General features: G+C 50.1%; 1 protein-coding gene across 2 annotated transcripts in view; it reads right to left on the bottom strand.

Moving 5' to 3' along the window:
- The window catches only part of KLHL25 (kelch like family member 25), a 40461-nt gene extending 21785 nt beyond the window's left edge, over positions 1 to 18676 (bottom strand). For both annotated transcript variants that reach the window (XM_077124135.1, XM_077124134.1), the window contains exon 1: positions 18568 to 18676. The gene's annotated coding sequence lies outside the window, so the exon portion shown is untranslated. The remainder of the gene's footprint in view (positions 1 to 18567) is intronic.
- Positions 18677 to 25916: the final 7240 nt, after the last annotated feature.

Genomic DNA, 25916 nt, shown 5'->3' on the forward strand with positions numbered 1-25916 from the left:
TGCTCTCCTGGGGTCACCTGGGGGCACAGCTCCCCATAAAGGAGTCCCACTTGGGCAGTGAATCCCTGGATAACCTTCCGTAGGGCCAGCCATCCACCTGCAGCCTAAATCTGCAAGGGGAGGAGAAGCCCGAACAGACCCGGGGGGCAGGCACACGCTGCACCGCCCTCTCCGCGGGCTCCCGCCTGCTGACTCAATGCACCAAGCACTGAAGCACACCCGAGGCAAGGGTGGCTGCTCGAGCCTCCGTGGCTGACCGCCTGGCCCCCGCAGACTGCAGCCCTCGGAGCCGGGGAAGCAGAGCCATTACTGCAACCTGACAGGCACCACTGAGATAGATGGCGGCTCCACTGACCTGGACCCCCCTGTCCCCTGACAAATGATTTGGGCCATTCCACCCTAGGTGTTACCCCCAGGACAGCAGGCTCTGCCCTGCCAAAGAAGGTAAAGAGTAGGAGGTAAGTGGTCAAGGCATGTGAAATCTTGTTGAAAGATGAAGCAATCCCTGTTGCGAAGAATCAGCAGGGAGTTCTGGTTGGGAAGGGAGCCAAACGAAATGAGTGACTGCTTTGTACTTAATACTGTGCTGGCGTTTTACATACAAGATTTAATCCCCACAAGCAAGCTTGGTGGGGCTATGACTACTTAAATCAGGGTGGGCCAGGTTATGCTGCAGAAACAACCAGCCCAGATCTCAGTGGCTTTACAGGACAGAGGCTACAAGCACAGAGGTTCCACTGGGGGGTGATCTCATCGCTGTCACCCCCACGAGCCCAGATGACAGAGCAGCCACCGTCCTGAAAGTGCACCAAAGGAAAAGGGTGCTCTGCAGAGAGGGTGACCAACAAGTAAATGCTCAGCTTGGAGGGATGCACATCATTTCTGCTCACCTCTTGTTGGCCAAACTAGCCACGTGGCTTCACACACCCATGAGAGCCTGAGAGTGCAATCCTACACATTCTCCATAGACTGCAGGTAAGAAGACAGAAGCTCAGAGGTTAATGCTGAAGACACTGCCACCAATTCCAAGTTAATTATAATTTATAGTTGCCTGGAGTACTTATCGTGTGTAGGGAACGATTCTAATTGTTTCAGTGAAATCACTGAATCCCTGCAACAGCCTTAGGCCCCAACGGGTCCTGGGTGCAGAGTTCAGGGTTCTGGCCTGTGTCCAGCTCTGCCACACCTTGCACGCTGAGGCCCCCACGCTGGGGAAGGGGCAGTGAGCAGTTCCAGGTCAGTCTCACTTTCCGGTGGACCAAACTGGACAGAAGAGAAGGTCAGGGGAGGCTCAGCCTCGCATTCACCATCGGCTTCTAGCCCCCAAGGCCACTGCCCTCTTCCATTCACCCCTCAGAGCTGCCCTTCTCACCATCTTCTAGAGAAAATTAAGCCCAATGTCCCAAGATACCCACTTCAGGGAAAGCATGGACTTGTTCCGGGGCTCTGAGAATGGTCCCAGTTCTGCGCCATCCTGGGAAAGGAGCAAGCAGCCTCTTGGGTCATCTGCGCTCCATGCTGAGAGGGGCAACCCCAACAGCAAGGCCATCTCAGGAAAAGTGACCATCCAGATCCAACAGTCTGGTGCACCTTGTCCAGCAGGGATTTTGCCAGTTCCTCACCAGCATGGTGTGTGTGTTAAGAGAAGCCATGGTGTGAAGGAGAGAACTGAAGAGGCAGGCCAGGCGGCCCCAGAACCCGCCCCACGGGGAGCCATTGGCCGACCGTCCCACCCACCGCAGCGGTGGGGATGCTCTGAGCCCCTTGCCCACTACCCTGCCTTCTCCGTCACCACGTGGGTGCCAAGAAGCAAGTCACAGAGGCCAGAAGGCATCAGGGCTCAAGCCTTTCTAGGACACAGCATCGATGGAGAGTGCAAGACCAGAGGTGCAAATCTCCAGATGCACATTGCCATCGCGGACATTTTCAGTGGGAGCGGGGAGGACAGAGGAGGGTGAAAATTGGCTCTTGGGGATGAAACACTCTTACTCCTTGTATGTATAAAGCACACATACACATAGAGTACATAAACAGTCTATCCGTGGTATCAAAATCTAATGGAGAGGGCTGCACGAGTGGTTCAATGGAGAATGCTCGCCTGCCATGCAGGAGACCCGGGCTCGATTTCCGGCCCAGGCACTTAAAAAATGAAAATAATAATAATAATAAGGGGGGAAGGGTCTAAAAACGTTCTGTATGTGTATGTGGGGGGGTGGTTGGAAACAGCAACAAAATGTTAAGAAATGCTGCAAATAAAATAGCTATTTTCACACAGTCTTATCGTGTTTCAGCTTTTATCCAAAACGTACATGTTTACACTGTTAAAATCAGAGACTACTGTTTTACATTGTTCTTAACTTTTCTCATAGTTTCCACATTCCTACCCTTCATGCACGGCTGGACCTGGGTAAGTGGCTCTGAGAGTAGCCAGGGGCTGCGTGGACCAGGCAGATGTGGTCCTGGGGCTCCTCAGCACACTTAGTCCAGTCTCTCCGTGGCTGCCCACCATAAGTGCCACTGTCATAAATGTCACTGCGAAATACACACTAACCACTCACCCACAGCTTTTCGAATTTTCAAATTTTTATCCCAAGAACAAATAACATCTTGTTTCTGTTGAATTACTTTATTTTCTTGATATAAATTCTTTGGACAAGAATCACAGATTTTATTTTGCCATTACCGTTGAATTAAAAGTTCTTCCTATGCGGTGTCTGCCACCCGCTGAGCCGTGTTTAAATCACACCTGCCACAAAGGGCTTCTTTCAGCTCCAGGAGGGGTGGCTCCGCATCTCCTGATTCCCTGGGGCAGGGCGGGCAGGGGCTGTGGGGCAGCTTCTATCTGCCGCGTCCTCCCCAACTCCGCTCAGCTCGATGGGGGTGCCTGGACTATCTCTGGCCCCCAGAGGAGGAGTTGTCTGCAAGACCAACTGCTGCTACAGATGAGAGCAGGGCCAATGAAATGGACACCACTGCTCTGATCATAGAGGGGACAAAGAACTCGGCACTTGGGCTCACCCATCTGTTGAAATAATTTGCTCACTTTTACTTATCGAGAATGAGACAGAAAAACAAAGGACAGGGCAAACAGCCCTTCAAAGCAAACACTGTACCATCGTCGTGAGTCCCTCACGTTCCAGCAGGACTGGCCTGAGCCTTCAGCAGGCAGAGGGGTGCTGGGGACAGGGAGGGCTGGGAGAGGTCTCTCTCCTTCTGTCTGGTCCCCTGACAGATCTGCCAAAGCCCACAGATGGAGCCACTAAAAGCACTCTGGCCTAGCTGTCACTCTCAATGAGCCACCTGGAGTGACAGTCTTAGAGGAAAGTGAACAGACAGAAGAGAACAATGAGCAAAGATAAAGCATCAGCCACTTGCTGGCAGCTGACTTCCTTCTCCCTGTGCTTGGGAGATTTTCTCCAGAAACTTTCTTCTTTCCCAGGCTGTCAGTGATAGTATCAGGTCAGAATCAGAATGCTCCTCAATTTCTAAAGCCCAAGACCCAGCTCCTTCTTTCCTCACATGAAAGAAACGAAAGAGCCATGGGGAGTGGATTGGCACAGCCTCTTAGGAGAGCAATTTGGCAAAATCTTTCAAAATTACTAATGCACATGTCCTCTGCCCTGGCATTTACTTTTCTAGGAATCTTACCCTCAGTTACACATGCCCATGTGCAAGAAAGGCTGGGAACAACTTTGTGATCATGATAAGAGGCCAGGATAAATAAATGTTGGTACATCCTCAAGAGTGGGGTACTATGCATATAAAAAGTGGCTGGCTTTATGTACTAAAATGAGAAGAGCTTTTTTGTATAGGATGCTGTCTTTTATATATATTAAAAACCAGATTGCCTATTTACATGCACATACACTATCCATCAATGCCTGGAAGGCTGTGTAAGAGGTTGGTAGATAACATCTCCCCCTGCAGAGGTGGGCAGGGGAGACTCAGCTTTCAGTCTTCACCTTTGAACCTCCTGAACCATGTGCCAGATGCATGGTTATCTCTGCAAAACCCAGTCGCAGGTGAGGCTTTGAGAAGGGGCTTTCCATGTATCCTTTCACTTCATTCTTATACTCATCCAGGCAGTATTGCCCCAATTGTACAGATGGGCAAACTGAGGCTCAGAGAACCAATCTGGGCACATCCTCGGTTTGGTGGGAGCCAGTGCTCAGAGCTGTCTCACGCTAAGGTCCCTGTTCAAGTGGCAAAACGTAGAGTGTCTGTGGAGACAGAGCCTCCCTGGCCACACGCTGCAGGTGCTGAACCGGAGGAGCTACTGCATGCGAAAACCCATAACTCCCGAGCACTTGCTGCCGCGTAGCACCACCCCCACCCCCACCCCACCCCTGCCATCTTCTCCCTGCCCTGAGGAGGGGCAGGTCTGTGGAGGACAGCCTCCCCCGCCGGGGTGGCCCGCTGTGCCTGCCTGTGCACAGAAGGGCGGGCAGCCTGAGGACAGGGCCTGCAGGGCCTTCCCTCCGGGCGCTCCCCTCCTCCCCAGGAGATGGTGCTTCAGCCGGGGCCTCCGCCCTGCAGCCCCCACCACCTCTGAGCTGAGACCCGCACCCACGACTCAATTCTCAGCCTCCGTTCCCTCACGTGCGAAATGGGTGTGAAAATAATTCTACCACCTCACGGGCGTGCTGTGGGGGTGACACGGGCACGAAGACACAGAGTGCTGGGAACGGGGTCTGACACCCCACTCCTGCTTCATAGGGGGTCTGCAGCACGGCTGTTCCCAGACCACTCGGGCTCGAGAGCTTTCCACGGCCTTAAAAATGCCTGGGACCTAAGGAGCTTTTTTTGTTTTTAAATTGTGATATATATATCACACCTATATATATATATATACACACACACAAAAGAACAATAAATTTCTAAGGACCCTGTAATAGGTGATTATAGAACAGATTTCAGAGTTTGGGATGGGTTACAGTTCCACAATTTTAGGTTTTCACTTCTAGCTACTCCAAGACACTGGAGAAGAAGTATCAGTGTAATGACTCAGCAGTCATACTCACCTGTTAAACCCGACCTTCTCTGTTGTAACTCCACCACCACTTTTGATCTTTCTCCCACGGTTCAGGGGTGTTTGGGCTATGCCCATTCTAACTTTTTCATGTTGGAAGGGGCTGTGTCAGTGATATGGGGTGGAGGGATGGAACTAGTTGATGTTCTGGAGGGGCTGGCCCCTCTGCATTTCAGGATTTATCAGGCCTGGTACCCATCTGAGGTTGCAGGTTTCTGGAAAGTTACACGAGTGCATGAAATTTGTGAAATTCAGTTAGAACCTGAGGTGTTCTTTAGGGTCCTAAGGAATTTTTGTTTATGTGATTTATCTATTGATATTGACTGCATTCGTAACTAAAACTGAGAAGGAATTAAAATACACATGAATTCATTTAAAAGTAACAGTAATAAACTCACTACAGGTTAGCATAAATAACAGCTATTTTTCAAAAAACTACTTTCTAAAACAAATAATTGGGTGAGATAGCAGGATTCTCACATCTGCTTCGGTGTTCACTGTGTTGTGCTATGTTGTTTGGATGAAAGAATATGAAGATCTAGTCTCCCACGGGTCCGTAATTGAAGGTTGGCGGCCGAGCAGAGTCTGGAAGGCAGTGGGTGAGCCCTGCGGGCCGCTGCATCGCCAGCCCTGTCCTGCCCTGCAACTGGAGCGTGTGATCCTGTAGTGTCACACACGGGTCATTTGGAAAACACCCATTCACTGGATGAAGAGCTAGGGAGAGAACGAGAGTAAAAAAGGCAAGTAATGTCTTGGTGTGCTCATAGAAACAGCTCTGACCTTGTGCACCCCCAAAAGGATTGCAGGGACCCCTGTGCCACACTTTGAGAACACCAGTGTAGCACAGCTTCCTTATCTCCAGACTAACCACACTTTTTTTTTTTTTAAGATAAGTTGAAAGTTTACAGAATCATGCATACAGTGCTGGATTCCCACCCCCCCACCCCCACCAGCACCTTGCATTGGAGTGGAACATTAGTTGCCAGTATGATAGCATCTTTTTGTAATTGCACTATTAATTAGGGTCCTCGGTTTAACTCAAGGTTTACTGTGTAGTGGCATGACAGTTCTGTAAACCCAGAACTTCTCTAATAAAGAAAAGGAATATCCAGTGTGAATTCAGGTGAGTGCACGCGGCTTCCCAGCATCTCTCCAGCTTTCAGGGAGGCTGGGTGTCAGTGCAGCCCCTCCAGGTGAAAGGAGCACATCTGCCGGCTTTGTGTAGTATGGCGCCATAGATTTAACCACGCTGTGTGAGAAAAAAACCCTCCACAGGAAGTGCGGGCGGTGCGGGAGAAGCAGCCGGTCCTCCAGCCGCTGCCCCCCCCACCGCCTTCCCGCTTGTCCCTCAATTCCCCAGGCCCCGTCCTGCAGCTCATCACTGGAAGCCTCCACTTGCCCCTGGGACCATCGAGCTGTCCTCCACCTAACAGCCCTCAGGTGGGCAGCAAAGCACAGGGCCTGTGTGTGGAGGCTGCACTCGCAGTTGATTGTTCTTGGTCTCTTGAAATTATACATGGACGTGATATACGGATGTGTATTTATAGTCAAATACATGGGTGCCCATAAATAGCCACTCATCGCCATACACATTTACTGCAGATCGCTCAGCCGCTGAGTTCCACTCAATCTTCCTTCACAGGTCCGTGCATCAGGGCCTTCTTCCCCGGCCCCATGGCCAGAGACGGCGTGATGCTCTCTCCACTGAGGCCGGGTCACCCTGGGCCCTGCCACCCACCTCCCACCAGGCTAACCCACATGCTCAGCTCTGACCACAATCTCTGGTTTAAAAGCCTTCAGTGACATGCAAGCCTTGTTCAATTTGTTCCCCTTTCCAGCTTCACCACCGTGCAACAGCCCCTGTCCCTCCTGCTCACTCAGACACCACTGAGACTTCTTGTCCCTCCTCTGCCCCATTCTGCTGCCTCGCAATCCCTCCTGTTCAATGACTATGCTCTCCTCTGGACACGTCACTGGTCTGCCACAGAGAGGGCCTGGTACACAGCAGATGCTGAAAAGACTGATGTGATGAGTAATTTCAAATTTATTATGCACTGGGTGCTGTGCTATGACTGCACTTGGGATGTGACAGTGAGTAAATGAAAAATATTTTTGCCTTAAGAATTGAAAGCAGGGACTGGACCAGTTATCTGTACACCACTGTTTCTAGCAACATTATTCACCATAGCCAAAAGGTGGACGCAACCCAAGTGCCCAGCAACAGATGAACGGATAAATAAAATGTCCATACAGTGGAAAAGAATTTAGAAGTGTAAAGGAAGGGAGTCTGATGGGCATGTGATAACATGGATGAGCCCTGAGGACATCGTGTTGAGTGAAATAAGTCAGACACAAAAGGAAAACATTGTGTGATTTAACTGATATGGAATAATTAGAATAAGCAAACTTAGAGACAAGAACCTAGAATATAGGTTACCAGGGGCTTGGAGGAGGGAGGGAATGGGGAGTTAATGCTTAAATTGCACAGAGTTTCTATTTGGGTCTATCCTAAAATTTTGGTAATGGCTGGTGATGGTGGTAGCACAACATTGTTACTTCGGTTTGTTAAAGCGGCTGGAATGCAATATACCAGAAATGCAGTGGCTTTTACTAAGGGGATTTATTAAATTACAAGTTACAATTCTAAGGCCACGAAAATGTCCAAATTAATGCATCAAAAGGACACCTTCACTTGAGAAAGGCCAATCACATCAGGGGTCCCTCCACCAGCTGGGAAGGCGTGTGGCTGGCATCTCCTGCTCCTTGTCTCCTGGGCTGCGTTGCTCTCAGCTTCTGATTCAGTGTCTTTCTATGTCGGCTATCTAAGTATCTCTAAGCATCTGTGTCTCTCTGCTCTGTGTCAGCTCTCAGCTCTTTTAAGGACTCCAATAAGCTAATTAAGACCCACGTTGAATGGGTGGAGTCACATCTCCATGGAAACAACCTAATCAAAAGCTCCCGGAAGGCCATAGTGGCTAAGCAGGCAGAGTTCTTGCCTGCCATGTCGGAGACCCGGGTTCGATTCCTGCTGCCTGCTCATGCCCAAAAAAAGATCCCACCCACAAGACTGGGTTAAAAAAGCATGGCTTTTCTGGCGTACGTAGCAGTTTCAAACAATTGTGAATGTAATTAACACCTCTGAATTATATATTTAAATGTGGTTAAAAGGGGAAATTTTAGGCTGTATGTATGTTACTAGAATAAAATTTTCTTAAATAAAATAGTTTAAAAGGTAACTTAAGGTGACATATATATCACTAGAATAAAATTTAAACAAAACGAAAACACAGGACTGTACAACAAACTGTGGGTCCTAATATAAACCATGAACTATAGTTAACAGAACAATTATACTAGCATTCTCTTATCAGCTTTAACAGAGGAACCACACTAATGCAAAATGTTAATAAGGGGGCAGGTATATGGAAACTGTAAGTTTCTGTATGATATTTCTGTAAACCTAAAACTCTTCTAATTTAAAAAAAAAGAGCGAAAAAAAAAAACGATTTCTATCTCTCTCCTGGAATTAACTTCCTGATACCCTTTGGTTCTCTGGTGCAGTTTTTTGATCTTTCTTCTCCTGCTTTCTGCATTATTCACTCCTTCAGTCTGTTACCTATTGTGCCCTTACTAAATTTTCAACTCCTGGTGAACAGTATTCTGTGCCACCTTTGCTGCCTAGGATATATGAGAGGCTCGATAAGTCCTGCTAAATGGAAAGTGTCCACTGAAATAAACAAAAGGATCCTGAGACTCGTTACACCCGGGGAGAGGTACCGGTGCCTGCCTTTACTTAGGACATGATGGACAAGCTTCAAGGTGAGATGTTATGAATGCTGGATGGGAAGGAGCAGCCTTTCTCCCTGTCTTGAATGGTGTTCCCCAAATCTCACGAATCATACTGGAGATGCCAACTATTGTGGATTAATCGCATCCCCCATCCAAAGAAATGTCCAAGTCCTAAGCCGGGGCCCTGTGAATACAAACTCAGTTTTAACTAGGATCTCTGAAGTTTCTATTAGTTAAGTTGAGGCCAAACTGGAATAGAGTGAACTCTAATCCAACAAGACTGGCTCCTTATAAGGAGAGGAAATTCGGACAGGCACAAAAATTGCTTCAGAGACAGAGACAGGCAGAAAGACAGACAGACTACCATGCGACAAAGGCAGGGACAGACTGCCAGCAAGGTACCACCACAGGACGCACAGCCTGTCGACACCTTGATTTCAACTTCTAGCTTCCCAAACTGGGAGACAACACGCTCCTGCTGTTTCGGCCAGCTAGGGTGGGTGCTGTGGGGACAGCAGCTCTGGCAAACGAGACCCTGACTTGAACTGCACGATGGGGCAGGTAGGCGCCGAGTCAGTAGCCCTGGATTTCAAATCTTAGCCCCATTTCTTCTGGTAATGTAGCTCAAGAAACTTACATTCTCTGAGCCTCAGTGTCATATCTGGAAAATGGGCACAATAACAACTGTCCTCACCTTAAAGTGCTGTCCTGGGAATTAAATAAGAGCAGAAGTAAAGAGCTTAGCACAGGGGGCCACACAAATTTGGTCCATTCATGAGAGGTGCTATTAGTGATGACTGCTTGTGAGTGCAGAGCTTGAGGGCGGGATTGTGTGACCCTATCTGGCAAAGGAGTTTTGCAGATGTGATTAATGTCAGTTGCAGATGTAATTAAGGTCACCAATGGTTGACCTTCAATAGGAAAAGTATCCAGATAGGTCCAACCTCATCACAGGAGCCCTTTAACAGCAGAGGTCCCAGAAGCAGAAATGAGTGGTTCAGAGCACGAGAAGGATTTGACGCACGGCTGCTGGCTTGAGGGTGGAGGGCGCCAGGTGGCAAGGAATGTGGGTGGCCTCCAGGAGCCGAGAGCAGTGCCGGAGACCTCGGTTCTACAGTCTCAAGGAACTGAGTTCTAACAACCACCTGAGGGAGCTTAGAAGCAGATTCTTCCCAAAGCCTCCAGGTAAGAGCCCGGCCGAGCAGATACCGTGTCTTTGGTTTTGTGAAACCCTAGGCAGATAGCCCAGCTGAGCCACCTTGAACTGCAGAACTGCAAGCCACAAATGAACACTGTTTAAGCCATCTGGTTTGTGCAGCAATAGAAAACTATACAAGTCCACTTGGCCTCTAACCATAATGCACAAATATTGACCATCCAGAAGGTCAATACAGGGACATCTCATACCTTCTGCATTTTTAAATTGCTAGACATGTGATCCTGGATGGCAGGGTCTGCCTTATTTATCTCTATCCCTAGCACCTAGCCGAGCGTGTAGCATATAATACGTTCTCAGTAATTTCACTGAACAAAATATACATGTGCTGGGCAATCAGGAGAGTCTCTGCCAACCAATTATGAGGGGTTCAGATGCAATTATCTGGGTAACCTGGCAGAGGCCTCTTTCTGGCCTAGAGAAAAGCTCCAGACACTGGAAGTGGTTCCGAGGAAGCTGCCTGAGGACAAGGGCAGACGCATGACCAAGTGCAAATGTGTCTTGCTTTACATACCAGCCACCCAGCCAGGCAGAGTGGCTCCTCACTCAGCCTCCCAGGGCTCCCAGGCCAGTCAAACTCTGACATTTTCCTTTGTAATTGTGCCTTCCAGTAAAAAGTCTTGGTTGCAGTAGTAAAAATAGCAACTGCAACTTCCTGCAACACAGATATACCAGGCGATCCTGCGGCCCGAAAGGAAACTTGGGCATTTCACTTCACTGCCCAAGTGAAGCAAATTGTGGTGCACAATTTCCCAAGGGATGCACTTCACTCAGCTGAGACACCACCAAGCTTAGCTCAGGATGCTGGTGGGGCCAGGGCCCAGCCAAGGCTCCCGACCCCCAGGAGGTCTACCCCCTGCACCAGTGCTAGAGCCAGATGCTTTTCTTGTCCCCTTACTAGAAATTCAACCCCCAGAATCAGGAGTTGTCTGATAAACGCAGAGACCCGCCCTCGGGAGGATCCCCAGCTCTCCCTCCTCCTGGCTCACTAGCTGCAAAGGCATAAAGCTTAGAGGTGTCCCCACAGAGCCCCCTAGGAGTCCTGCTGTCCTTGTGTTTACACCCCACCCGCCTCTGTCTGTCCACCCTCCTGTCTGCGGCCATCTCAACTGGACTGAGCTGATGAGAACAGGAGGTTTCTTTGGGGCTCAGGACTGAGTCAGCCCCGGGACAGCAGGCAAACAGCCAGGGAGAGCTCCGAGTCCCCAGGGGGAGGCCAACAGAGCTTAGGCAAAGCTCACCTGGGGAATTGCAGGGGAGCTTGGTGAAAACATCAGGCGCAGTGAACTCCCCCAGCAGCCCAGGCTACTGGGTCCAGCAGCCCCCATTCCGTCACTGGAGGACCTGAGGCTGCCTGGGGCCAGACAGGCCTGGCATCCCCCACCCAGAGTCCACCTGGCCGGCTCATTCTCCCTTGCCTGCTGCCACCCTCGCCCCAGGTGGATTGCCACCTGGGGCCCAGGTACACCATCAATTCCCACAGCTTCCCCCTACTTCTGTCTCTGAGTCAAGCACAAGGGCCTATGTGGTAAATTTTTTGTTTTAAAGTTTCCTGTTATGGGAAAACAGAGAAGGACCCACAAAGTAACAAACATGGATGTTCACAAAGTTTTTGGAGCTCCAACTTTGGCTTCTACTAACAGGTAAATAGGGCTCAATCTGTGGTGGCTGATGCCAATTTCTGAGGCTTTTTCTGGGTCAGCTAGAGAACTTTCCTCACTGTTTTGTTCCTGCAGGCGTGACAGGGGCAGCTCATTAACTCGGCCAGCCCTGGCAGGTGCTCTCAAGTCCACCCAGAGTTTTCTTTCCAATCAGGTGAGGGCCTTTCCGTCTCAGAGGGTGCCAGGCAGACGCCACCCACCTAAAGACACTTCCACTTCATGAAGGTCAGGTCACCTCTGCCCTTTCCCTGGACACACTGGCTGTTTAGAAGAAACACTTGGATTCACTCCAATATGCTGGGCTTGGAGATATTTGGCTTTCTCTAGTAAAAACAATGCCTCCTGATGTTTGCAGAGCTTTTCAGCATAAAGTGAACTTTCGGGAATGTTTCCTCATGCACAACGCACAGCGGCCTGGCAGCAGGACAGGGCAGGGGTGACCGGGCCTCACTTCACAGATGAGCACACGGGCTTTAGAGAGCTTCGCCCGGCCTCGGCTGGTTAGGAGACCAGTAAAAGGCAGAATCAGGACTCGCTAATCCCCTGATCTTCTGGAAAAACAATGATGGGTCACAATTCAAAAGAGGAAGGCTGAATAAATTGGACTTTTAAAAAGTTTTTTAAAGAACAATGCAATCATTTTTACCCATCACATTAGCTAAAGCTGAAAACATGGCCAGTCTCAAGTGTGGGTGACGATGTGGGAACATGGGCACTCAGACACCACTATTGGTAAATCGATCAAGTCTCCAAAACGCATTTGGCCTTAACAATGAGGATTTAAAATAATCACACTTGCACATGCACGCTGAGGATACTGAAGCCTTCAGTGATCGCACGGAGGAAAATTAGACACGACCCAAATATATCCTGGTAGGAAGACAGTGGAATGAAAGATGCTAGTTTGGCCACACTACAACTATCACACTGCAGTGGAAAGAGAAAGGGCTCTAAGGCACGCTCGGTGGGAAGCTGTGGAGTATTGAGTATTCAAATAAAACCAAAACTGGGACATAAAAGGGGGGCTAGAAAGGTATGCAGCTATACCAAAGGAGGAGCAGCCTTCATACTCTACTTCACTTTTTTTCCTATATTGTTTGTTTACATAAGGTTTCTACTGATATATTGCTTAAATTGAAACAGTAAACAGAGTAACTTAAATTTTCACAGTCTCCCAATGAATCAGAAGGTCCTGGCCCACAACAGCTGCGACCTCTCTGTGCGCCTCAATCCACACCACGCCCCAGCCCGGGACATCCAGTCTCCGTACATGCTGAGCTCATATGCCCCGTGTACTTTGCCTCAGACCTTCTCCTCGATGGCTCTTTCTGGGCTTGCAGGTCTCTGCTCAGACGTCACCACCCCAGAGAGGCCTCCTCTGACCTCCTCGTCGACGTGGATCCTGCTCACCTTTCACACCTCCCCGTCCACCACCCTCACAGCTTTATCACAGTACAAGTCACTTGGTCTCCTTGCCGCCTGCCTCCCTAGCTGAACAGGGGCTCCAGAAAGAAAGAGTCTTTGCCTTATTCTCTGCTGCCTCCCAGGGCCTGGCAGGGAGCAGATGGCAAAAAAAAAAAAAAAAAAATTCAACGGACATATGTGGAATAAGAAATGTTAGCCACAGTTCATGTTCTCACTTTTTCAGTAAGGAAACGAAGGCAGGGTCTTTCTAGGCATGCCATTCACACCAAATGCTGCACCACAACCCGCACCAGACATTGAGTTTCAAGGAGGGCCTCTCTTAGACCCTGACTTTCCTTTCCCCATATTCTAGCCCAGGACGAGCCATACAGAAGGTACTAAACACATGCTTGTTACACAAATAGAACTGCGTCCCTTTCTCCCTCCAATTTCCAAGGCTACCATCAACAGAGGCTCCGACAGGTGGAGGGGCTTGCCACGCAAGGTCTGGGGTCCCCAGCTGGGACATGGTAGACCTCAGACCCTGCTCAGTATCTGGAAGAAATCACCAAGGCTTTCTAGAAAAAGAGCTTGGCCATCTCTCCTCCTCAGATAAATAGGCCAACTGCAAACCTGGCAGGCAGGACCTGGGCCTGAACAAGCAGAGCTTCTCTTATCTTAATTAGGAAATTAATTCCATTTGGCCTTGATTGATCTGTGGTCAGCCCCCTGGGGGCCCAAAAGGAGCAGGCAGAGAACAAGTGAGGCTTTCCTGTTTCCATCTCTCCCCTCATCCTACTCCTGACGATACAGCTGGCAATGGAAGGCTTCTTGCTGGCAAAGGTGGGTGGGGATGGCACAGCTTTAGTCACTTGGGCAGCAGCCTGCGGTGGATGTGGTCCTCGCACGGCCTGCTCCACCCACGCCTCCCGTGGGAGGAGCCACCCAACTGGTCTTACAGGGAGTCTTTGCCACCTCCTTCCTCCATGCCTCTGAGCTCCTCAGGATTGTGCTTGCTTCTCTGAGCTCTTGGTCCACGTTACTTCCAGGAGTTGGCCCTGGGCTCTGGGTGCAAGCTCTCACCCCAGCTGCTGCCCAGCTCCCGACCCAGGGCCGTGGGACAGAGTCACCCACACGCCACCTTCCTTTGAGGCCAGGTCTGCTCTACCTGGGGCCAGCCTGCTTCCTCCTTCGCCCTGTAAACTTAGGCCCCAAACTCCCATGCAGTGAGCAGAGGCAGGGAACCGAGAGAGGCTCAACGGAGGAGAGTGCGTCACTTTGGAGTTACCTGGGAGGTCTGACTCAGTCTCTACTCATGGAGAAAGGAAAGGGCACTGGACCCCTCTCATTTCACAGGTGGGAACATCAGAGTTCAGAGAGGGAAAGGAACTGGCTCAAAGTCCTACAGCACATCAGAGCAGAGCTAGAACCCAAGACAACTTCCAGCTTGGCTCCTCTGTACTCTACTGGGATACTTCTCAAATGCTCCCTGCCCATGAGGATGAAATGAACAATTCCAGCTTTACAAAACTGCTCAGCATCAGCGCTTGTAAGACCCTTTGAGGCAGCAAAACATTTAACAGGAGAGTATGCACAAGAACATCCACCCATTTTACAGAAGAACAAAATGAGGCCCCTAGGGCTAAGAGGACCTGCAGGCAGTCACACAGCCCAGCAGAGCAGAGCAGGATGGATTCCAGGCCCCGACTCCCACTTAAGTGTTTTCTCTGCCAATGGGCTCCAGGTCTGAGGGCTCCAGCTGTGGCACGGTGTAGAGATGGGGCTGGCCTTGGGCCTGGGCACAGTGAAACAAGAAGTGGCCCAGAGAGCCTCAGCCAGACACCGCTTCCAACCCAGTGGGGCAAGGCCTGGGTGAACAATGTGTGAAAAGGAAGGGCTAGGAAGACTTTATGTATCTGCAGAAAGGGATGCACAATTTCCCAACCAGTCTGGGTTTCTGGGACCACAGGGTTGGCACTTTTAAAGAGCAGGGCACTGAGCCACATGTGCCACCTTTCATCATCCAAAAGGGCATGGGATGGGTGGCGTGGAAGGGAAGCTTCAGCCACAAGAAAGAAGTCCGGGAACGAGAGGGGAGGGTGTGGCGGGTGGCAGTGGCTGGGAGAGGCCGACAAGTTGGCTGCAGAGCAACAGGCACCTCTGACCTCAATCCCACACCCAGGACAGGGCCAAGAGAAAGGGGACCCTGGAATGTACAGATACCCACTTAGCACCAGACACCATTCTAGGGGCTTCTAGCCAGCATTGCGTTGACTTTCCACAACAGCCCTGAAAATGGCCAATGAGGCTCAGCGAGGTTAAGGAACTTGATCCGACACACAGATTTGTGGATTTGAATCCACATCTGGCTCCAGAGCCCACATTCTCTCCATTGACCAAGCTAAAGGAACGCACAGGCAGCCCTTCCCATCTCCGAGCACCCCCTGGTGCCCCCTATCCCCCTGACATTCCTGACACTACCCCTCACAGCCCTCGAGGCACCTCCGGATGGGTCAGTCTGGCATGGTGATGGCCTGATACTGACCAGCTGTAGAACTGGTATCTGGACAGCCCTGCTCAGGGGATGAGGGTTCCAGGAAAGGGTTGGGACCTTCTGTGGGAGCTGGGCTGACCTCCATCGGGGGGAGGGGCTGCAGGCGCAGGCTGATAAGGGGGAGTCTGGGTGGAATGCTGTGCCTAAAGGCTAGGGAGCCATGAGTGCTACCCACCTCTTGTTCCCTTCCCCATCCCCCTTCCCCTGACCCCCACCCCTCCTCACCCCAGCTTGTCCCAACTAAGGGTTTCCTGGCTGGTAAAACACAAAACATTTCAGCAGCCTTGGCCAGCCGAGGCAATTCAGTTATGAAATTTCACACATGAGACGAAAATCAGCCTCTCAATTAGCCAATTCATTTGTGCCTGGCCACTCTGCTTGCTCGAGCCAGCTCTGCCCTCCCATTCAGACGAGGCTACCCCCATGAGGTTGGCTGGGACGGAGGAACTGAGGGTGTAGGCACTGAGCCAGCCTCAGGCCAGTGGGCTGGGTTCTCCCAGCCCCCCTGAGCAGAGGCTGCATCAGAAGCCACCCGGCTTCATGTAGGACCACCCGGTCCCACTAGCCCTGCAGCCTGGGTCACCCACTGCTGAGAACCTTTCCGCCCCCTCCCACCTGGACCTGAGCCTGCTGCACCTACCTCAAGGTTTGCAGCAGTGAACAGGCCTCTAGGAAAATTGTGGGTGGGTGTGGGAGACACGGCAGCTTCCTAAGGCTTGCAGTCAGACTGCACTGTGGCATGCCACTGCCCCATCTTTCCTCAGCGGAGGCTCCAGCCTTCCTTCGGGAAGCCCAGCCCCAGCCCCATGCTCTGCTCTGTGCCCCCTCACCTCCACTTGCTGCCAATATCCCTGGGGCAGTGTGCAGGCCCACGGCCCAGCCCTCCACACTAGCAGCTCCCTGAAGGCGGGTGGCCAGCACCCAGCAGCCCGGGGTGTAGCACACAGCGGGTGCCCCACCAAGCCTGTCCGGTGAATGAGTTAATCAATGAATGAATGAATGACCAATTCACCACTAAATACCACACTCCTTCTCCCTCATCCCTATTGTGTTGTATGGGAAGAACCAAGCCTGCTTTCATCGCAGGCCACATACCTCGGCTCCTAGTAGCTTTCTCTTCCTTCCTGCTCTCCTCTGCCCACACCAAGTGCCTGCAGGTTTGAGCTGCTATTAAGTCATGGGGCTGCAGAAGCTGCCTCCAACGTGCAGCCCACATTCGCCCTCAGCTCCTCTCTCCGTACCACGAACATAAATCTGACTGTGACTGCGGTGGAGAACCAAGACTAAGGTTCCTTCAGTTTCCCTCCACCTTCCTTTTAATAATCTCCCTGGAGTCACTTCTTGACAAACGGAATGACTCAAGATCCAAACAGCTGCCGGGCCTTGGAGGGGCTGGGATTCAAGGAACCCCTGTCTTTGAAGAACACTGAAGTGCCCCTGGTGGGGTGGACCTTGTGTCCTGCTCCTCCCAGCTGCTTCTCCCAGCCCCAAGTGCGAGCCTCACAGCAGCTCCCAGGAGGCCCGGCTGCAGGGCTGCCCAGCAGGCATCTGGTCCCTCTACAAATGGGGAGGCCAACGCCCAGGTCCCAAGGGGCCTGATTCCTGTTCACAGTTTCCCGAGTCTAGACTGTGATAAGACGGAGGTTCCTGCTTCTCTCCGAGTGCTGCCGAGAACTTCCCTCCCTAGAAGGGCCTATCAGGGCCAGAGCAAAACCAAAGGGTCCAGGTGCCCGACGTTCTGTGCCCTAATTGACCACAGAGGGCAGAAGCCCAGCAAGCCTTCCCCATGGTGACAGCCACTGGGCCCCAGGGGACCGCAGTGTCCAGCTACAATCTGCAGGGAGCTGCCCACCCCCTCCCTAGACCCAATCCCTTCATGTCTCTATAGGTTTTCTTTGCTCTAAGATAATGGGAATGAATTTTGGGGACCTCTGCAGCTAGAGCAAAGAAAGTGGGTAGTGTCCCTGTTGGGGAGGTTTGGTTAAAAATCCTCAAACCAAAAGCTTCTAAAGCAATTACGAAGGGGAGAGGGGGTGGGGGTGGGGGTGGGGGTGGGGGTGGGGCCGGGGGCGGGTCTGGGCACCAGGGTGAGAGATGGGGAAAAGGAGTCAGGCTGGAAGAGGCCTGTTCTCGGCCGGCCAGGTGGCCGCCCTCCAGGTGGGCAGGTGGCTGTGACTTCAGGGCTGTGACCATTTCTCTGGCGCCCCCAGATCTAAACAGACCATCACGGTGTCCGGCGAGAGACCTACTCGGCCCGACAAAGAAATCGGACAGTTCCTCTCCCCAGCAGCGGCTGCGCCCTGGAGCACCCCCGCCAGACTAGACCCATCTCTCCTGGTTTTGCCCCGGCAGCCACCTCTCCCTTGGTATCCACGGTTCGGCCGGGGCTCAAAGCCGAGGCGCGCGCACACCCTCAGCGAACAGCGGCTGCCTCCTTCCGGGATCAATAGTGATTTTTTTAAAAAGAGAGTCTGCAGGCTCAATGAATCAACCCCTCCCAAGGGAGAGTCGCAGCTCCCGCGCGCAACATCCATTTGCAGAGCAATTCATTCCCCCGCGCACAGCGCTCAGCAGAGACCCTCCCGCGGCCCCCAGGCCCCGGCGCGGCTGACTGCGGTCCCCCTTTGTCCCCGACCCCAGGCCCCACGCACCCCCCGGCGGCCGGGACAATTCCGCGAGTCGGCGCCGTGCTGCCGCCGGGACATGCGGCCGGGCCAAGGCTCCCTCCGCAGGAGGTTCCCGCCGGCGGGACGCGCGGGGCCCGGCGCTGCCGGGTCCCGGGGCCGGACAGGTTCCCCAGGCCCGCGGCGGGAGGGGGCTCCGCGCGCCGGGTTCCTGGAGCAGAACCTGCACCGGGCGCGCTGGAGCCGGGCGGCCCCGAGTCGGCGCCCCTGCCCCCAGCCCAAGTACTCACCGCCCCAGGCGCTGCCGGCCACCGCACTCAGACGCCCCTCACCGCTCCGCGAGGCTCCGCAGTCCCCGCCGCCGCCGCCGCTTGCGTGCCGGCTCCGCCGCAGCCCCGGATCGCGCTCCCGCTGCGGTACAGCCCGGGCGCCGCCAACAAACTAGTTTCTCCGGCCTTCCCGCCCCGCCTCCCTGGCCGAAGCACAGCAGCCAATCAGAGGCGGCACCTCTGTGACAGATGGACAGCCGAACCCGTGTTAGTTCGGAGGAGGAGAAAGGGGTGGGCGCCCGGGCCGCGGGGTACAGGGAGGGGGCGGAGCAGGCCCAGGAGAAGGACTTCGTCCTGATTCTTAAAGGGGCAGGCGCGTACGTGCCTCCTAGGGCCAAAGTTAGAAACCCAAAGCAAAAATGTGTTCTACAACTTTCCTAAGGAAGGGGCTATGTACGTTGCATATACGTTTACTGCCGTCCCCAGATTACAAACCTGTAGGTTTCGTTGCATAGTCTAGAATCACACTCTTAGTTGCCCGAGGTTAAGAAACCCTTTCTTTTTACTCCGGGCCGATTTCAATGGTTGGAATTTTCGGCACCCACAGACCTCATTTGTGCATGGAATCTGCATTTTTCAGGGTATCTCGGCGCTCCTACCCCTGCCATTTCCCACTGGGCTCTTTTTGTAAGCCAGCTTTCAAATATTCATTCATTCATTCATTCCACAAATGTTTGCTAGATGCCTGTGGGTTAGTCTCTAGGGAATTGAAAGATTCTTAATTCCTCGTCCATGCATTCCTATAGGGCTTGCATCCTATTCCATCACTAAGCTTGCTATGCATGCAATTTCTTCATCTGTAAAATGGCAGTTAAAAACTCTTCAGGGAATTATTTGGAAGATTAAAGAAGACAAAACTTCTATGACTAGGCACACAACAAATACTCTTTCTTTTTTTCCTTTTACTGAAGAAAGATAAGTCAAGTAGGTCACCTAAGGTTACAGATAACTCTAGTGAAGTATAGAAAGTGATAAGAGCCAGCTGAACATTGGAATAGGGAGAATTCCTAGTAAGCAGAGGTCACAGATGGGAGGTGCAAAGAAGGTTTAAGGAGGAGGAGAGGAGTGTACAAATGCTTTTAAAGGAAGGGTAGGATTATGACAGGTGGAAATGGAAATAGAGCCCCATGACTAGAAACCTCCTTAGATTGGGCAAAAGAGATTCCAGGCTTCAAAGGCTCTGAGATGACAGAGAAAATATGACCAGGGAAGGCATTTTGGGGGAAATAGTATGGGTAGAGAATGGGTGAGACCTGGTTTGAATTCCAGCTGTGTCCCTCAAGAGCTGTATAGGATTGCTTCATACTGGTAAATGGAGGATTCTACAATCTCTCTTGCAGAGTTATTGTCAAGATTAAATATGATAATGCATGTAATGAACGTGGCACCTAGTGAGTGTCTAACTTAAGAATTCTTTTACATGAGTGAGAAACAAACTTCTATCATGTTTAAGTCACAGTTATTTTTGGTTTTCTATCATATGGAGCAAAAGCTAATTCTGATACGAGATTTTTTTATCGTGTTTCAAAACTGTGTGTTCAAACAATTTGTGTGAGGGACCAAGGATTCAGAAATGGCTGTCTTGGCCCTCCAGGACTCACTATGCAGGGGGGTGGACAGGTACACAGGTCGCTACAATGCTGGGTTGGAAGGGGTTGTGATGGTGGTTCTGCTTTATGCAGGGTTGTGTCTCTGGTCCAGATCAGAGACTTTAAAAATACAAAAATTCTATTATTTAAGAGCAATTTGGCCACATGCACCAAAGTACCTTCAAAGGGGAAAGACGCAGCATCAAAATAATTGCTCCATTAAAGAAATGACACAGAGCATATTTATAGTTTTAATTTCTTGCCAATTTTCTACAGCTAGGGAATTTATATAATTGTTGGTTGGATGAAGCACCACATGCAAAATTGACTCTCAGAAAGTTTGGAACCACTACTTAACATTCCATACAGGTTCTCTATGAAATTATAAATGCCAACCATCTAAAATCTGGTCTAGATTATCATTTCCCCCCCCCCCCCAACTCCAAGGCTTAATTTAGGTACTGGAATACATTAAAATCAAATAAAGGCGATGGAATGAAACCAGATCAAGACATGTGTTGAGTTATTGCATTTAGATACAAGTTGAAAGAAAAAGAGGCGATGAAGCTTGCTTCACCATCTGTCTCAGTCCTCACTGTAGACCCTGGAGCAGAACCACCATCACAACCCCTTCCAACCCAGCATTGTAGTGACCTGTGTACCTGTCCTCCCCCCTGCATAGTGAGTCCTGGAGGGCCAAGACAGCCATTTCTGAATCCTTGGTCCCTCACACAAATTGTTTGAACACACAGTTTTGAAACACGATAAAAAAATCTCGTATCAGAATTAGCTTTTGCTCCATATGATAGAAAACCAAAAATAACTGTGACTTAAACATGATAGAAGTTTGTTTCTCATTCATGTAAAAGAATTCTTAAGTTAGGCAATCCACTGTTATCAGAGACCTGGGCTCCTATATTTCCATTTTGCCATCCTTAATGCCTGGGTTCCATTTCCAGGGTTGCCTCATGGTCCAAGATGGCTCCTAGAGCTCTGACTATAGCATCCATATTCCAGGCAGCAGGAAGGAATAAGGGCGGAAGAGCAACAGATGTGTACCTTCCAGCCCTGTCAGCCCCACTTAACCAGCTTCCAGAAATCCCACACAATGCTTCCATTTATATCTTATTGGATAGAACTTAGTCACAGGGCCACATCTAACTACCAGGGCAGCTGGGAAATGTTGACTTCTATATGAGTGTATCACCTTCCCCAAACAAAATCAGGGCTCTGTTACCAAGGAAAAGGGGAAGAACAGATGTCTGGTGTCAGCCAACCATTCTAGTCAACACCTTTTATCCCCCTGACATGACCATCTGTCCTGTATTCCTGGTAGCCCAGAATCTAAGGTCTTAGAAACTCTAGGATGAAGCATAGAACTCAATACATATTTGATAATAGATATTGAATTATTGGTTCTCCTTCTACTTTTCCCTATTCAGTCGTCTCTGCTGATTTCTCCTTGCTTCCTAGGCTCGCAAATTATGGAGTGCTCTGGAAATGAATGCAGGTACATGGAAGACCCCTTCCCTCCCCACTCACACTCTCTAGGAGACCTCATCTAGGCCCATGGCCTTAAGTTTCTATAAACACTGGCAACTCCCAAAGCTGTATTCCCAACCCTGACTTCTCCACGAGCCCCTGGTTCATCAGTACAGTTGCTCCTCAATGACTTTGCTTGGATGTCCAGGGTCCCCTCAATCCTCACTTGCCCCCACGGAGACTTGATATGCTGCCCTGCAAATGAGATCTTTCTCCTACAGACTTCCCTAGCTCGGGAAAGGACAACTCAAGCATTCCTTTTGCTCAAATAAAACATCTTGGTATCACTCTCTGGTACATCCCACTATCAGGAAATCCTTGCAGAGACTGAGCCCCTCTCACCACGTCCACAGTCATCCCTGGCCTGGGCCATTGCAGCGGCCTCCTGATTCATCTCTCTGCTCCCTACCATCCCCTCCCCAACCGAGTCCAGTTTCTCTCTTTTTTATTTTGAGTTTATTCTCAACACAGCTGCTGAAAGGAAACCTCATCATGTCCTTTCTCTGCTCAACATCTTCCACAGGCGTTGTCCATCTTCATCCAGCGTGGGGGTCAGCGTCCACACGTCGGACAGCAGGCCTTGCTGGGCCCGGCCAGGGCCACCCCTTGCACCCCGTCTCCCACCTCCCTGCACCCAGCACTCTGCTGCAGACCCATCAACCACTTTGCTGGTGCTCAGACCAGCCCATCGCACTCCCAAGGTACGGTCTCTGCTGGGTTAGTTGTTCCACCTGGAAGGCTCTTCCCTGCCATGTCCACAGGCTTCACGCTTGTGCTTCACCCTATCAGATGGGCTTTCCCTGCCCAGCCCCTGCATGAAGTAACCACGTTCCCGCCCCGGCCACCCCATCCCCTACCCATTTTGAAGCCACGTATAGGTACATACAGTGAAAGAGAGAAGCAGCCCCTGGCACCCTTTCCATTGTCATTGGACTTGTGGGTTTTTCTACATATCTTTGAGACGATTTTGATAACCTATGTTTTCCCAGAAAATCCTGGCTGCCACTGAGGTTTCCAGAATATATCATTATCCTGCTGCCTGTTATGTGTATAAACACACAGCGTTTTTACACTTGTACAACGTGGCGCTCACAGCTGTTCTCCTATGAACATAAATTATTTCACAGAACATCACATCAAAACACACTGGATCAAGGGAAAAGCGAGACCATGGATTGTCAGGTTTCAACAAGGGTAAAACATGAACATTGTCCAAGCCACAAAATATCCCAAATCCTCCTCTCTGGGGGCCAGAGTGAGTGACTATTGTTTCTTCACTAATTACAGTTTAAGCCTCTTTCTGGTCTGCCCCACTTTAAGGAAGATTTATTGGGATACCCAGTCACAGAATCATCCCCCCTTTCTGAGAGCACCAATCACCCATCTAAAGTCCAAATCCTATTACAGGTTCTTCCCAGCACCCCTTTACTAGGGCACCCCATTATCCCCCCTGTGTGTTCTGTCTCATTGCAGCAGGTCCTAAACCCAACTTATTCACTTGCAGCTGTGCCTGGTGGTCTCTGGCCGGAGGGCATTGGTGACACACACATGTATATATATATTTAAATTTTTGTTTTGTTTTTAATTGGCTGTCTTCTCTCCCAGAGGGTAAGTTTGAGGAAAGCAGGGCATTCCTTTATTCACTGCTTCATTTCCAGATCTGACAGCGCCCAGCACACAGCAGGCTCTCAACAACCCCCTAATTCAATGGATTGATAATGAAATGAGAAAAGCCTCACAGGCGGTGTTTGCTGCCATTAAATCAGGACTTTCTGATCTCAGTGTTGGATAAATCCAACCAAGTCTTCAGTTTTTGGTCAAGTTCCCAAAGGACAGAGGCCCTGGCCATTGGGGCCTGCCTGACCTGGTACAGATGGCTTTGTCGGCTTTGGTTCCTAAGGGAGGGGCCAGAGGCCATGGCTCCACCCCAGGGAGCAGCTGGGTCAAGGTCACGGGATGAGTCACCACTCAGGCCCTGTACGCACAAAGGAGCTGGACAGAGCAGGGCCTGCACAGGGACATGGGCCAGGCGTAGGCGAGCAGGTCTCGTGCCTGTGCTTGAAGTGCGGCAAGGAGGGGGAAGGGTACGAGGATGAGGCCTTGCGGCTCCTTCTACACCGAGAAGCTGCAGCCACTCAGTGCCCCATGAAGCCCCTCCCCTAGACCTTTATTTGCTATACTATATTACTATAGCTACTTGACATTGCACCGATGCATCTATTGCGTCCTGGGGTGCAGAAAGAGTGAAGGTGACTATTTTGGTGTATGGGGCAGTGGATGTGCATGGCAACAGCAGAGGGGAACTTCAGGTGTCCAAGGCTCAGCCTGATAAGCCAGCAGTGGAGGGCAGGGCTGAGAGCTGGAAACCAGCTACAGGGAGAAGAGAAGAGAACATCAGAGGACAAATGCCTCCATTCAGAAATGTTTTGGGGGCCTGCCCGTCTGCCTTCCTTCCCAGAAGCCAGAAAGAAAACCACAATGAGGAGCCACGGCTTACAAGCAACTTTTGACCCCAAAGTGGGAAAAATAAGAAAGTACACTTGAAAATGCATGCATGTGACCAAAGGAATGCTGCAAAGATGTTCAGAAAAGGAACATAATGTGTGTGAGGAAGGCAATTGGTGGAGGACTGTGGAGGAGGCGCCAGTGAACTCCACTGTACAACTTGCTGTAGCATAACAAGAGAATCCACCAATCATTCAGAAAACAGTTTAAAACTGAAATGAAACTATATATTTCTGTGTGCAGATTAGGATGGGGGAAGAGAAAAGATAAAGACTCTGTTTCCCGTTTCCAGAAAAATGTACTCATATTTTCTTTGTATAATTAAAAATAGCTATTGAGAAGAAGGATGGAAGAAAGGAAGGAAGGAAGAGAGTGAAGGAGGGAGGGAAATGACTTTGGAGATAGCCAGCATAATCTGGGTTTGTATCCAGTAAGCTGCCACTTACTGTGTGACCATGGGTAGGTTATTCTATCACTCTAAGTCTCAGTTTACCCATCAGTAATATGGAAATAATAATAGTAATAATAATACCTATATTGTAGGGTTCTTGAAAAGATTAAGTTTAAAAAAAATCTGTGCAGGGTACTTATCCTAAAGCATAGCAAACCCTAGAATATTTAGCTGCCATTATGACTGGATGTTTGTAAAGCCACAAGGCTTGGTTCATTAATGTGTTGATTCAAAAACATTTATCAAACACACAGCATGTTGTAGTCACAGTGCTTGGAGTGGGGTAGATCCAGAGGGAGATGGAACACAGGAGTAATAAATCATAGTCTAGAGTCCTTAAAAAGAGTGCAAATAATGCACAGTGGTACAGAAAATACACTAACTATAAACTAAAACGGAGAATGCTATAGAGATTCAAATGAAGCGCTAAGGCAGAGTCAGGGAGGGAAAAGTGGGGTTAGCAGCAGCATTTGTGCAGGGCCTTGTTGGATAACTAGAAACTCAAGTAGGAAAAGCATGCCAAGGTGCAAAGACCTGGCGTGGAAAATTTTCAGGGACAACCAAGAAAAGAAGAGGTGCTCTGGGGAGAAGTATGAAGTTTATGGGCCAAGGGGTGGGAAGGTAGATGGTGTGGGGAGAGGGGAAAAGACGAGAAGGAAAGGAAAAGAGTATACATTGGCTGACTCCAGTTAGCAGTCCTGCTGAGTGTCCTGCTAAAGGTTGTATGAGGGCCAGAAAATAGTGAAAACTCACAACATGAAAAACCAGGCAGGTGAGTGGATAAATTGTTATTCACTCAAAGGACTGCTGTGCAGCAGTTAAAAGCAATAAACAATCTTATGTATCAATATGTATACATCTCAAAAACATGATGTTGAGTAAGAAAAGCAATTGGCAAATGGATACATTACATATGATCATGATTATGAAAATTGTTAAATGACACAAAACAATACTATAAAGTATATATTGTCTACAGATATGTTGCTTATATTGTATAAGCATAAAACACTGTATGTGCGCACACATAAACACAGAGTAGGTAGCACTGTAACAATATATTTTGAGAACCTCAATGATATCCAAGATTTTTTAAGAAAACATAGGTTATCAAAATTACCTCAAAGATGTATAGGAAACACCAAGAAGTCAAAAACAATGAAAAGGATTTTAAAGGTTATCGATAATACAAATGGCCAAAAAGCACGTGAAAAGATGCTCAA

The sequence above is a fragment of the Tamandua tetradactyla genome, chromosome 12 (genome assembly GCF_023851605.1).
Source record: "Tamandua tetradactyla isolate mTamTet1 chromosome 12, mTamTet1.pri, whole genome shotgun sequence".
Lineage (NCBI taxonomy): Eukaryota > Metazoa > Chordata > Mammalia > Pilosa > Myrmecophagidae > Tamandua > Tamandua tetradactyla.